Source organism: Haemaphysalis longicornis, unplaced genomic scaffold (assembly GCF_048455015.1).
Source record: "Haemaphysalis longicornis isolate Haplotype H1 unplaced genomic scaffold, Haemaphysalis longicornis Haplotype H1 scaffold_1, whole genome shotgun sequence".
Classification (NCBI taxonomy): Eukaryota; Metazoa; Arthropoda; class Arachnida; order Ixodida; family Ixodidae; genus Haemaphysalis; species Haemaphysalis longicornis.
In genome coordinates this window covers 135,911,122-135,926,638 of record NW_027526203.1, presented here as the reverse complement: position 1 = coordinate 135,926,638, position 15,517 = coordinate 135,911,122, and the positions used below count along the sequence as shown (strand labels likewise).

At 47.5% G+C, this 15,517-nt stretch overlaps 1 pseudogene; it reads right to left on the bottom strand.

The window, feature by feature from the left end:
* Positions 1 to 219: 219 nt before the first annotated feature.
* Positions 220 to 1,617, bottom strand: LOC144166097 (uncharacterized; annotated as a pseudogene).
* Between the last annotated feature and the right edge of the window lie 13,900 nt (positions 1,618 to 15,517).

The following is a 15,517-nucleotide window of genomic DNA, read 5'->3' as shown; positions in this document are numbered from 1 at the left end:
GCATAGTATGCCCACATTTTGTTATCATTGTTAATGCATTCAAAAACTCGTTCCTGCAATCACTGTTGTCTCTTGGTAGCATATCATTTCCTTTTGTGACGCCAGTGCTGATGTTCATCGTGAATAAGTTGTCGAGGAACGCATTCGTTGAGTTTGAAACGCTTTAATTAGATCAGTTATTAATAACACAAATATGAAAAATACTATACACTACGGCAGTCCGTAACAACTAGAGAAGCACTTTTCTTGCTTTCGATAAAGAAAACTGTTCTATAATGTCATCAAAGTTTGTTTTTACAGTTTCTTCTCTTTCCACACTCAGCAGAGCAACATAAGAAAGTCTGTCGTAGGCCCCTGTGGCCCACAAATAGGAAAGTATTAGTTTTAGCTGAAGGACTTTTCACAACCAGCGATATGGAAACGGCTATGGCTAACTTTATCTGAATCGCGACGCGAAGGTTGGGAAATACGTTGTCTTCCCCATGCTGTATGATAAATTTCAGAAGTTCTTCAGGTTTTGATAACCTCCGGTCAACACGCCGTGAAAACAGCAGTGGGAAGTAGTAGTAGTAAGTATTGCTGAATGAGGCGGACTTAGCCTTGCATAGCTGCCGGCAATTGCTCCGCCTAATCGTCCCCAATACAATATCAGAGACTCTCAAAGTCACATCTCACTTAGTCCTAAAATAACAGACACACAATGTCACCACACCTCACTTAGTCTGGTGGACTGCAAGAATCCGAGTAGGAGATGAGACACCTCTCTTCGCACAATCCAGTGGTCCCCAGGAAAAACAATGCCCTCCGATGTAGCATGGGGCACTCCTAGCTTCTGGAGATCACGAAAAAAGTTCGTCCGCTCAGGGTTGGTTTTGGAGCAGTTCATAATGAAGTGATCAATGTCACCAGTCACACTGCACGAGGGGCACAAAGGAGATGAAACAATGCTGATTTTATCTAGCCAAGCTGGTGTATGGGCTGAGTCTGTTCTTACTCGGTGGAGCAGACAGGCTTCGGCTCTCTTCAGGCCTTTCGTCACGACTGGTTGATGTACTGGTCGCCACAGCTGCCTAAAGTGCTCACGAATGGTCTGTTTCTGTATGCGTTGGAAATCGCACCGCGTTTGCACCGTCCTTGTAGATGATAAGGCGTCCTCGGCTAAGCTGTCAGCATGTTTGTTTCCCGCTATCTAAAGTCTCTTCATAGAGGTTCTGCGCGCTAGCGTCGGAACGATAAAACTCGTCAAAGGTGTAACAATTTGTTCTTAGTTCGTTCTCGTCACCACCGTAGCACAGCTTGTTTACGTCCAGGAGAAAGCCAAACTTGGCATCGGTATCCTGCTGGCGAGTAAACCTCTCGTCCATTTCAGCATGAAGACTGTCGAATGTGGATTTCATGACCCTTTGTATTTTCTGCTTAGCCGTTCGCGCCTCTCCTTTCCGCTTTTCACCAGCCATTTGTTTTTGTTTTTTCGTCTCGAACGCCTTTCATGATGACATCCCATGACTCACAGACACCAAGCCCTTCATCGAGTGACTCACTCACCAGCGTTTCCCTTTCGTCACGAAACTGTTCTCTAAAAGCGTTCACGCCTAAAGCAGCCTCGTAAAAGTTCATTGTTGAGTCTTGCAGTCTTTAAACAGGATCTATTCGAACCAGTATTCTGTTCCAAAAGCCGAGAAAAATAAATACATCATATCTTAATATCCGCTGGTTATGCTAGTGTGCGATCACTTCTAGTTTTACTCGTTTCATTGTCGTTATTTGCCATAACTTGTAAAACTTCAGGGACACTTGCACTCCATCTCCGACTCCCACTCAACAACAATAGGCACCACGACTTTTAAATAGCAGGATCTCTACAATGCCCTGAACGTTGTTCACCTCGCCTTGTAAGAATACCTGCAAAGGGCTAATTAATCGAAATATAAAGGCCCAAATTTTAAGCACCCCCCCCCCCTCTCCTCGCTCCTGGAATACAAACGAGAACACATGAAAATACATGCGAACAGCTCGCACGCAAGCACACTGGATATCATCCCGTGTTGCCTCCCGAGCTCCCTAATCCGGGCGTACCTAAGTATTCATACATGTGTGCGGCGCTTCCGGACAAGGAGAACAGTTTAACTGCTTCAACAGCGGCATTGTAACACAATGATAGCTGTGCGGAAGACGAGGACGAAGAGAGGGGGACACTCCCGGGGTTCTTTTCCGGGGGATGCTGGGGGCGCCGGCGCCTCGTGTGTGCCCCGCCTCTTCGTCCTCGTCTTCCGCAGGGCTATCCTTGTGTTACAATGCCGTACCAATAACCCCAAACAAGAACTCTCTCCAACAGTGACTTCTGCAGCTGCGCCGCCCTGCTACTGAACGATAGCCCCGCGGCCGTTTTTCCCCGTCGGACACAAGTTGGCCAGACTCGGCTCAGCGCCCTTTCCCAAGTGGCGCCCGGGGCACTTGTACCCCCTTGTCCACCCTTAGTTACGCCACTGCCTCTGCGGTCTGATGTTTCGCAGTACTGGGCGACGGTTTTGCAGCCGGACGTCGTTGTTGCGCTGCCAGACTCGTTCCAGTAGATTTTTCCTCTCCCCAATGCATGAGGAGGGGCACTCAGCCCAAAAATTTTGTGTGCGACACGGTCATCCGGTCCTTTTTCGCACAGTCTTTGACATTTTCTTTCTAGTAACGTTCAAAGAGCACTCGGTAGAACGCTTCGCCTGGCACAGAAACTGCCCCTCTCGCCCACCTCAATTGTCGTATGACCCCAGGCACTTTCGTACACACCGTAAGAATGCATCTGTTGTTACCGACCCAGTACGCAGCCGAATGCAAATTCTGTAGGTCCGCCATATCATTGTGGACTGCAAGAAAAACCCCGACCTGCCACCCCTTCCAAATGCCCTTCCCCCTGATGAGTGGGAGATATATAGATATATAGCGGCCGCCTGGAGGACCAAGCACTTCTTGTCACCCGGGCTACGACACCACGTTCAACAGGCGGCTTCCTCAATTAAGGATGAGCACAATAAATGTTTCATCTCTCTCTCCCCATCATCTTCAGAGAGGGGCAACACTCAGCGGATCGAATGGATAATGATGGAAAGGGGGGGGACTAGCCAGGTGTTTATGTTTTTGTTATGGAGTTAATTTTGTTGCCCTGTTCTTTTTAAATGCAGAGCATTTCTTAGCCTCGCCTCTTCCTGCGTCGTACGGCGTCCACAGCTCCGCGTCCGCAGCAGGTGCGCCTCTCCTCCTTCCCTCCTCTCTCTCAACAGCAGCTGGCGCGCGCATGCGTCGTAGTCAGCCCGTTCGTTCCGTCGCGGTCTCGGCGTAACAGGTGCGTGATAGCAGCGCGGTGGGGCGTGGAAGGGCGCGCGCTGCTTGCGCATGCGCGCTCTCCCCCCCGTACTGCTCTCCCTCTACTGCGCGCGCTGCAAATATAAAGCGGCTAGCGGTCGCTCGTGCTTCAGTCACTGCGTTGCTCCTTCCTTCCTTGGTTGACGCCCGCTCCACCCAAACGCGACTTTACTCTCCTCTCTCTACCCCAAACCAACACCAACGCAACTACGACCCAACTACCCACCCTAACGCGACTTTACGCGGCGTTAACGACCCCCAATGCTCTGCATTTACTCGTGTTCCCCTCGCGGGAAGGCGCGGGAATTTTTTTTTTTACTAGACCGCTACCTTGAAAATGCGCCTGCCAGAGCAAAATATTTAGGTAATCAGCTTGAAATATTTCTTTACTTAGAAGCTCCGTGGGACCCCCGACCCCTTCACCACGAAAATCATTATAAAATAGACAAAAATGAGCACAAGGCTATCCGCTTCATTTATGTGCCCAACACAGGAAACACGCAAATACTCATTTATTTTGCTTTTAACTCACAGGAGAATGAAATAAAAAAAACGTAGATTCATCTGATTAACAGTTACATAAATACAATAAATTCCTGCATAACTGTTGCATAATTTCTTGCATAACTTGTTCGACAAGCTACTCGACCGTTGTGGTTGCTTTTTTTCTGTTTAATTGCATGGGGCTACATAAGATACGCCCCTTACATATATCGCTATCTCCGTGCAATCGCCATGCACTGACGGCGTCTCTGGGCACAATGAACGAAAGCAAACGACTTAAAAAAATATGAGCTATCAACACCCGATTTCAGATCCTTCGCGATTGCTTCAATCGCGAATTGGTTGGTTAGTGCAACCATTCAAGGACTCTGGGGCAACCAAGAGAAATCGTGGCGGCTTAACTGTCTCGCCTATTGTTGGACACCTGAGCTGCTACCCCTTCCCCTTAACACAGGCTTAATCTGTACAGTTAGCTTCTCCGCACCAACATTCGTTGCATGTTTCCCACTTCCATTTCGTTTTAAATTCGTAGTCCCCTCTTCCTCAAGATTCATTCTTCCCCACATATTGCATTTCAAGTCATTTTCACCTTGGTTTCCTTCTGAAAATATGTCAAGCGGACCGGGGTACACGGTCTCCGACGCGTCACCGCAAAGACGTCAGAAAAGCCTACACATTTACCATGAACTAACAAAGAAAACTGGGCGAGTTGGTAAGGGTTCATGGTAAAGCGAAGCGCGAAGAAACAACGACAACCAGGAGGAACAAACACCAGTACAGAGGAACAAATCAGCGCTCCGTGCCGTTGTATTTGTCCCTCCTGGTGTTGTCGTAGTTTCTTCGCGATTCGTTTCACCATTTACCATGGCCCGTACACATCACCTCATGTGCGCAAAAACAAAACAAACAAAAAAAAAAGCCACGTGGAAAGCCGCCGAGGACCCATGACGAGAGTCTCGTTGGCCCTGATGCCTCGCTCCGTACTCTTCTCGTTTTCCGCCCTAACAGTGGTCTTGGACGTGATGAAGGGGCTCCCCACTGTCGCCCCACTGAAAACAATTAGCAGTGGCTTAACTCGGCTATGCCAAAATATACGTAGCGTGAGCTAAGGTTCAGCTGGTTATTCTTAGGTTTCCTGGTTGTCCAGCATTAGCTGATTATCACGCTTACTGCTGCTAAAACATTTCCAATTCAATCCAATCCCGTCCAGTCCAGTCCAGTCCAGTCACTGCTCCTCGCGCATGCGCAGCACGGCTCTCCAGGAGCCACGGGAAACGGCTAACAAGTAGCCAAGGCGCACCGTCAGACTTGGCTACTGCGCAACGGAGGCGCACAGCTGAGCACGCGCCGGCGCCAGTGCGTCTGCCACGGCTATGACGTCACTCCTCCGGAATGCGCAGACAGGCGAATGTGCATACCCAATTCTCTACACACCCGTACTCCAATTGGATTGGATTTCCTATCTAATCTAATCCAATTTAATCCAATCCAGTCCAATCCAAATTCAGTCCAATCCAATCTAATCGAATCCAAATCCAATCCAATCCAACCCAATGCTCCTCGCGCTTGCGCAGCACGGGCCTTCAAGGTGCTCAAACTGCTGAACCTAGGCCAGTGTAGCTTATGCTACAAAACAAGCTCGCTCGCTACACACCTCCGAATGTCGCCGTCATACCGACGGCACCCCCTCCGGAGGAATCGTTCCTTGTTCTCCTCCGCTCACATCGTCGACTCCCGCGACATTCCTGGAGGCCGAAATTCCCCTCGCTTTCTTCCATAAAGCAAATCTGATATATGCTGGTGGGGACGTAACTTGAACAGGTCAAAGCTGCGGTTTCGTTACTGTCATCTCCCAGTTTTCGACGTCCGCATTACACATTAAAGGGGCACAAGTGGCACACCCCTCCCTTTACCGAGGGGCTGGTACCCGGAAACCAACGCCCCCCCCCACCCCCCCACCCCCTAGCGACGCCACTGGTTGCACCTGCCCAGGGGAGAGACGGAAATGTCCTTTCAAGGCCCCCTGCAAGGTGGGTTAAGCCCGTTCTACATGGAGCGAAGTTCGCCTGCGAAACCGCCCGAACGAACATTCGCACTTGCGAAGTTCGCAATGCCTGGAATTGTCGTCTACATGGGGCCTGCGAACGCCGTGATTTTCGCATTTCAGATGCGCCTTGTTTGCAGACTGAATTAAATTTGCCACCAGCAAAGGTTGTTGTGATTTTAACAAGGGTGGTTTTATTTTACTTTCTTGGCAAGTTGTTTCTGCCTGGTTTGCGGTAAATATAAGTTTATTTGCGGTTTTATATAAGAATCGCCCATTCTTTATCAATATACGCGCACACAGCAGAGAAGACAAACGTTTTGGTAAGGTGGCCACCTTAGTTTTGGTGTGCCCGCGCTTTTGTCGATGATGATGATGATCATCATTGTGGCCAGAAACCCTTTGTATCGGGCGGACACCGAAATGTCCAAGCCAGGTGAAAAAGTTAACAAAATACATACAAAAAGAAAAAAAAAAACGACTGAATGCCTAAAGTAATTGCACCGTTCCCACCAGCGAGAAAACTAAAGATAGCAGTTCTCCTGCAGTCTTGTGCATATGGTACACTGCATGCGTATGTACGTCCACTGCACTATCACCATTCACTGCAGTTCACTCGTGCGTTCACTGCACCGTCACCACAGCCGCACCCAGCCGAACCGATCGCTGCCAGAGTTGCAGTCGCTCTTTCGTCGTGTGTACGTCCATGGCATTGTCGACGCCGTCCTCGAACCCTAGCGCCTGTTGTATAGTGGCGTTGACTCTGGCGGGTGGGCGCAGCTTGTGGCAGTGCAGCACCAGGTGCTCCATGCTTTCCTCGTGGTCCCCGCATGCCATGCACTTTGCTGCTTGAACCTCTGGTGTGCTGTCGTAGTGCCGGCAGTACAGCAGCGTGCGCAGTGTCCCCGCACGGGCCTCGAAGAGGAGTGTGCTGCCGCTGCTGTTGTCGTAGACACGCATCCGGCCTATATCTTGCCTGTGGTTGCGGTATAGTTCCAGGGTAGACTTTTGGTGCATTGCGGACTGCCAGTGAGCGCGTTCCTCTTCTTTCACCCTGGAGCGCACCTTCTCCGTGATCTTGTGCGGCGGGCCCACCTCGATCGGGTTCCTGGTTTCTGGTTTCCAAGCGTGCAAGTGGTGCCGAGCTGTGCTCCTATTGGCCGCAGGTCCGGCCCCTCTACGCCGCACACGCCGCACGAGCGGCGTTTGCCCGACCGCTTCAAATGTTTGGCACTTTGCCGCAGCAACGAAAAAAGGTGGTTTTGCCGGACGAGAAACAATGTAGCCGCTACAGTGCTGCACGCAGCTTCTGAAATGGGGTATAATAACAACACGCTGGGGGTACTGGGGGAACGAATTTATTTCCTGGGCCAAAAAATCCTGTGTTTTCGGCCTGCGCGCACTTCGTTATCGTTTGGCGGACAGACTTTTGGTAGCACGCAAGCGCATTCAACGCGCCCTTGGTTCCATCGTGAGCCCCAGCAAAGCGCCTGAGCAAGTCAAAAGCGTCGAACACCTGGCCTGGCCTGGAGCGTGCACAGGAGCTTCAGAAGTTTCTGGGTTGTCAGCATTTTATGAGACCTCTTGTGCGCCCGAAACTAGCTGTACAATTTCGCCATCGTGCAAAACCCCGTCGTGTCGGCGTCTGCGTCTGGGTCGGTGCTCAGATAGTCATGGATGCTCTGATTTTCCAAATTGATCCTTTTTTAAATGTGCATGCTTTTGGAAATACTTCGTTAAATCGGTAATGGCACTGAATCTAGTTCGTTAATTTGAGTTCATAAAAGCATTGAGCCGTGTAGTCCCCTGTGGGGTAATCCGAATCTGCTCGTTAGATCGATAAATTCGGAAGGTCGGGTTTCGTTATATCGAGTTTTGGCTGTATTCGGAACTGATTATTTAAATATCAGGGAATTGATAATTGATCTACACCGCTCAGCTCAAGGCCAACAGCACTCATATTTTCGACAACGTAGAAGTAAGATTGTGAAATGCCAAGATTGTGAAATGCCAAATACTGCATTTCAAACACGATTGCGCATTTCACAAACGGCTCGTGAAGATTGCGTTTTCGGAACCGATACTGAATAAAAAAGGCGGCCATTACCGGAGGCGGCTGGGAGTGACGTAGGTGATAAAACGGAAGCGGGCGCGCCAGTACCGGCGGTTGCTCACCGCAGCCTCCAAATGGGCGTCGTAACGTCGCGTTTCGCATTAAACCTCGTTATAACGAACAGTGATGTAACAATTTATCGGCTATAGTGACTAAATATAAACTATGGTTGGTCACGCTTTATTTCAATGACACTTATTCTTTTATAATAAAATTGAAATCGCGAGAGCCGCCCGCGATATCTGATATAACGAAGAAATGTTTGACCAGGAGGCTGAGAAGCTACTTGGAAAAACCCCCGTAGTCAGAAACTACAGAAAATAAAGGCTCTTTTGTTCGTGCACACTCGTGAAAAACTTAATCCTGCTCAGTGCCGTGAGTAGCCACCAGACGAAGATCACATCCTTCGTCAAATGAATAAGGACGTAGGCCTGTTTTGTCACGTGAAATTTGTCCTCCTTTAATTTCACGTGCTAACGTTCCGGTTCATTGAGCTTGAAATGCAATAAGGAGAAAGATAAGGATTTCCTTCTTTATAGTGTTTTCGAAGCCTTAAAAATGGCTTTTTGGTGTCAAGTATTTTTTGCGCGAGTCAGATTGTAGATTGGTTATAGACGCTTTTTACCTCTACTGTTGCAACGAATGTAGCTTATAACAAACTAATTTGCTGTCGTGATACTACTCCGTTATAACGCACTCTAAGAAAAAAGGTGGTCAAAAGTGAGTCAAAGCGACGACGACTCTTCTTGGAACTTGCTGACTCCGGCAAACGATTAAAGGTAGTCACACAACAGAGTCGTCGTTTCATCGACTCTTTTTTGACTCGTTTGCTTCCGAAAGAATCTCGCATGCATGCATACTTTGCGGCATACATATAATATGCATGTTTTAGAGCTTCGACGTACATTGGGTTACACGTGTATTAGATATGCATACAGTTACTTCGTTACTCCACTGTTATCATTTCATTTTTATGTTCTCGTATCTTTTGTTTTTTAGAATCTTATTTGCGGATGATTCCATTAATGATCTGCAGTTACGTTATTATCACGATTACACCTGTTAACTCCGCGAACTGCGTATTTTTTGTGCGAAAGGACATTACGCAGTTGGTTCGCTTTCACGATTTTTTATTCGTGTTTCCAGTGTTGTCGAGACTTTTTGAAAGCGAAGCCTCAGTGCCCTCACTGATGCCGTTGTACGCCAATACGCCCTGCAGGAAAGCCAACTTTCTCTAACGATGATGATGAGTGGTCGTGGTTGAAGTGAAAGAAAAAAAAATGCTTCCCGTCGACGGAATCAAACGTCGAGTCTCTCGCGTTGTGAAGCCGGCGTCTATCTTATTGTTATATTTCGGCATATATAGTAGAAGCGGTTTGGAAAAAACTCAGACGATAACCAAAGAGTACGTCACGGGATGAATGGCGTTGCGCTGCATGCCGTAAGGATGTTAGCCACGAGACATCTTGGCGTTTAACCCCTCAAACTACAACCCACTCAAAAAGTTGCTCACTGAACGCAAAGCAGCCCCTGTAAACCCAAACGATAGGCCTACGGAGTGCACACCCGGGAGTTGCTGTGGGTATTCTACACATACTCGCAGTGTGGTTTGGCCAACCAATAAATCCACCACGAGAAAGTTTCGCGTTTAGCCATCGCCGTCGTTAGACGGAGGGGTGCGTGATTTTTGTTTTAATTTAGCCCTTTATTTTGGAGGAGATGCACAAGATGCATGCTTTTAATTTTGTTGGTTCACTTTTACAACTATTTTATATCTTCGTATTTTTTCGGTATGTAAAATTTTGTTCGTCAGATTGCATACGTTCCTGCTGTAATAGCATTTTATACGAAAAAGTGTATTCGGTGCACGATTTTCACAAATTTCCCCGGCCAGCCCATCTTTTCACGTTGGCTTTTTGCACAACACGCCAGCTATGCGGAAAAGCCAGACACACAAGTGGCACCACACTTGAGCGTGGGTGACTTTTGCAGATTGGTCGGACATATGATGCGGATAAGCATAAAAGTGAGACAAAAAGTGGGCACCGAATAAGTATGTTGGAGCCTTGAGGTGTCAGAGCAAATTTTTTGGCATCTGACACAATCAACACAATTCATTGTGGGGTCCTCCACCAATTTAGCAAGCCCTAAATGGGGTCTCCAGCACACTCCCGGTTGAGAACCACTGCCCTAGTGCGTTAAGCCTAAATTTGGTTATATGTACGCAACCTTGTCTCCATGCTGGCGTCCTCCGATACACACACACACACTTACACACACACGCACACGCACACACACACACACACACACACACACACACACACACACACACACACACACACACACACACACACACACACACACACACACACACACACACACACACATATAGATAGATAGATAGATAGAGAGAGAGATAGAGAGAGAGAGAGAGATAGAGAGAGAGAGAAAAGCCAGCAGTGTAAAACATCCAAGAAAGCATATAAGAATAATTTGACCAATTTTTCTTTTTTTGAGGGCAGCGAATTACATGTCAGTGTTAGTGGGGACCGAATTTGTGCCTTTAGATTACGTCTGACGCCTTAACGATCATGGTATCTGGGTGAATGTGCACTCAGCCTCTTTTTGAGGTATTTATGTTGATGTAACTTACACCTTACTACACAGGATGGTAGGCAGCATTGCACCAAGAACTCTGACCGTGCGTTTTCCAACACTTTCTTTCCTAACACTCCAAAAGGTAAACTTTATTGAAAAAAAAATCAGAGCAGTAAAATTCTCATGCTTTGATCAACGTCGTAGACTGTTTCCAATCATACTGTGCATTTCAATACACATTTCACAGATGATTTAGGGAGGAAGATACACATTGCTGTTTATTGAAAAAAAAAGCACTGTTGCCATTATTTACAATAATCTAGCTTCCCTGCAGATTGTTGTGAAGTAGGAAACAGGTCCCCGAAAAAGATGGCCAAGAATGGGAAAGAAGTGGGTGAGCTTACGTATGATGGGGAACGATCAAACTCCACATTCATTAAATATGATGCCACAAAAACTGTCAGAAAGGGGGCGACACATAAGGCCATTACTTAGAGCGTCTTCTGAAGTGCTCTACATTGTTCTCAATACATGTGCAAACACTCAAACAGCTACATGTGCAAACACTCAAACACTCAAACACTCAAACAGCTTATACAATTGTTAAACTAGAAAAAGACTTACAACGTTTATTCAGTCCACTATTAGACATTAAGAGAAAAAAATTAATCGGGAACTCCCTAAAAAACCTTAAAAGGCATATCGTGATACAAAACATGTTGAGGAACCGCCTTTCAGCCAATTAAACACTGAAGGACCTAAATGACACTGAAGTCTTGCGCAAATTGTCAGCACTGATCCAGACCATGAGATATGTATATACATAGTCAAACAAATCATGATTGCATGGTGTGCAATCAGGAACACGAGCAAGTGGTGTACAGCGGTTTACTGTGCGCAACTGAAATTGATTGTTTCCAGTGAGTGCATACTTCTGGCACTCGCACATACAAGAGATAAATTCGTAATTCACTGACCTCTTGGGAAGCCATACGATGTAAAAGACTGGCATAAGCTTTACCACATTAATAGTGAAATGAGTAATTTAACATGGGATTAGTACTAAACTGGGCTGAGTCCAATAGAATTTACAAAACATTTCGTGGATATGCTGAGAAAAACGCTGCACGTCAACAACTGGATGGGCCCTAAAATCCAGAAACTAAGGCAGCGTCAGGGTGAAGCAGCAAAAAGAAAAAAAAAACGAAATAGGGCAGCAATGCCATATATATAGGACATAAAAGCAAAAAAAAAATCTTCGAACAAATGCAGGCACAAGGAAATTGGAATTCAAGACAATGGGTACATGAATCCAATTTCAAAAGCATAACCCACACACCTCGGTTCATCAGACGAGAGATAATGACCAAAAATTAAAATCACAAGACAATGAACATTTGGAATTTTCAGCCCCAGCAAAATAGTTTACAAACGTCATGAGCTATACCTTGGTCAAGAGAGATATTGCTACACAATGCAAAGAAAATTCAATGCTGACGTAATGACAAAACAAATGATCAAACAGGAGCATCAAATGTGTGAATTAGTTGGTATATACTTAAAAAAAACTGTGCAATTCCGAAATATGGTAGAAAAAAGAAAACATAAATGATGTCAGCAACTGGGCAGCATGACTTATGGTCACTACATGGAGGAACAAGAATGAGCGGGAAAAAATAAATCTTGATGAGAAAGGGTAAGAGTGATTGAATCGGCTGAGCTAACATGATTTCTTGAAAGCATGGTACATTCTAATCTAACAATACGATTTCACACTTGGGCACTACCTCACCTCCAAAGTACAAGTCAAGGCTATCGTGGACAGCTTAAACGCAAACCGGTGCCTCCGGAATTCCACAACCTCCAATTTTTCCAGCAACAGCACTACTTCATTCTGTGCACTAACAATGTTGCAGATTTGTGCAAACTTTGGCTCGTCCCCCTTGCTCATAACAATGTCATATGCATTATGGTGCACAGTTGCCGATTTCGCCTGCTGGGCTTTACCCGGAGGGAGTGCGTCCTGAACACAAGCGGGCATTTGAGACCTTTCAGCGGGTTCCAAACCAGTCATGGTGGGGGCTTCGCGAACACGACGGCCGATCTTTGTGCGGGGAAAGCCCGTTCTGCATGGGGCGAATTTCGCATGCGAATTCGCAGTTGCGGCGCCGCCCGTGCGGCAATACGATTTATTTTCCTATTTTCACTGCTGCGACATATTGCAAAGTGCTAAGCGGCGTTCACAAGAGAAGTTAGGCTCTTCCAAACATTTGGAAATTCGCCACAGCAACGAGAATAGATCGTTTTGGTGCACGAGCGGCGCCGCAGCTGCGAATTCGCAAGCGAATTCGCCCCATGTAGAACTGGCTTAAGGCTGATTTTGGTTCACAAAGCGAGCGAGGCATACGTTGCATAAATGTTTATACCCACGCGTAGAACAGCTCAATTTATATTTGCAAACTTTTGGAGAGGTCCAAAGGGTGGAGGGTGCGCTGGGCCTACCCATATACGGCTAATATTAGACGCCGAAGTCTAAGTGGCCAGGGATTTATAAAATATGTTTTTTTGTGCCAGAAGCAATTGGAATGACAAATGTACAGGAAAGTGTGCGTTTCGTGCTATTATTCGGAGTAAAAATATTATTTTTAAGTAAAAACGTTTTGCCAGCTCCAGAACTATCTCAATCGCGCGCAATCGCTTCTAATCTCTGTTATTGCATTGAAACAATTGCGGATATCGCTACTTATGCGGTTAGAGTTAAACGTGGGATGTCGATGGTGGTACAGTGACGCAGTGTAGCAGAGAAACCGCACGCGAAGGCATCCCTGCTCCTGGCAGTGCGCCGTGCGGGTCGCCAGAGGGGACGAGCACCACGGGGCAGGTGCCTCTTGTCTGTCCCAGGCCATTCGGAACTTGTTTCGGCGACTCCCCGCCAGGTGCAAACGTCGTCTGCTGCGGATACTTTGATCGCTTGCAGTCATTGTGCTATTGGGGTCTCGGGCGTAGAACTTCGCCATGATGAATTTTGAAGCATAAAGTATTAATTTTGATCAAATTTTGGCAAAGAAAAATTTGAGTCCAGTTGGCCTTTAAGTCCCAATGCAACCCCTAACGCCACAACACATCAGTGATCATGACCATGTACGTCTGGGAGGGGGCTTCAGTGGAAGGCCCGCGTGTGCGCAGGTCGCGGGTCCTGGCGATCGGTCGGATCGTCGAGAAAGTCCACCCGGAGGCACGGACGTCGAGGCTTGTTTCTCCTACTGGTCTTGTGTGTGACTCAGATTGACCCGGTGTACCAGGGGGTCCCAGTGAGGTACCGAGCTCCGTAGGACACAATTCGTCGGCAGGGCAGGCGATTTGCCTGCGGGACAGGGACCAGAAGTTAGAGCCGATGTGCAGTGCGAGTGCAACCCACGGCCCCTTAGCGGTCTTTTTCCAGCGGAGGCGAAGAGGGAACGATGCCTGGAGAGGCGGCACTCTCGGTATGACGGCGACTTGCGGAGGGATGTAGCGAGCAAGCTTGTTCTTCACTGGCGAGACAGCGGGGCAAAGAAAGCCATTTCATCACTCCCAGGACCACTTTCACGGCGGCGGACGAGAATACTACGGGGGAGGCTTCAGGACCAACAAGACTTGGGTCATGTGTCTTCCGCAGCTTTCTACGGGACGGTTTTGCGCACATGTGCAGCGAGGTGAAAAATACTGGGCCGATACTCACAAAGCTGTTTGCACGTTTTGAAATAGTAAAAATTGTTAGCGAATGATATTCGCCCCGGCGTGGTTTGTTCCTTTCAAAAAGAGCGATATCATAGCCGAGGCGCCGGCTAAGCAAAGCTGATTTTTGATACCGCACGAGCAAGCAGCTCTGTAAATCTGGACCCTCTTTTTTACTCGCAATACTAAGGATTGCTACTGCGGTTGTTATTCTGGTGCAAAAATGACCGTCGAACGGACTACTTCATCTCGACCGATATCAACGCGATGTCGGAATTGCGCGGATGTCGGCACTATAAAACACAAATATTTCGAATAAAACAAACTTCAAACTTTGTCTTCATGGTCCGTTTAAACACGTACCCCGCAGGAGCCTGGGGCCCGCACGTGGGCCATGCGCAGGACAATGCTGGGTAAACCTTTTCGTGTAACGGGGTCGTCTTAAGACGTGTATTTTTTTATTGAAAAAAAGGTCTGCAAATACAACAGCAATCAGAACAAACACTACGAATGGGGCGGGTTAATGGGGCCAATGCAATCGGAAATTTGAGTAAAGTTAACCGCTGTGGCGCGGCAACTTTACGCAACCGAGCAGACAGTCTACGCCGTGAAAAATTACGCAGTGAGTAAGCACGCACATACATAGCACACTGCTTCAGGACCGAAGCAAGCAATGTTAGGACGTATGAATTGGCCGTTGCTCGCGAGGCAGATTTCTAACATCGGCTTCAGGACAGTTGCGACGCGAGCACACACTTGAGTTCAGGTACTTCAATGCTTGAACGTGTCCCGGTTCTTAAAAATCGATAGCTAAAATTGCAAATACTTACGTCGCAAAGACATCCCGAAAGCGTCGCCTTGAAATTTCTCCGCCCGTTCAATGCACTACAACATTCCTCCTATAGCCGTGTCGCGTTCACCGGACGGAAGGTCTGATAAGAACTCAAGGAGATATATATAGGTTGGTACTTACGACCGGGAGAATGACGCCTGACGGCCCCACGCAGTAGAGCGTCCACCCCGCAAAGACAGTGACCAGGGCTCGACTGATCGTGGGACACGCGGTCAAGCCTACGTGGAAAAAACTCGTAATGCGTGCCTCTTGTGACGTCAAGCACGCCTTTAGTACTGTACTTACCGGTCCTCGCACCAGGAGGTCACCCCAGTGTCTACGTCGACACCTTTAC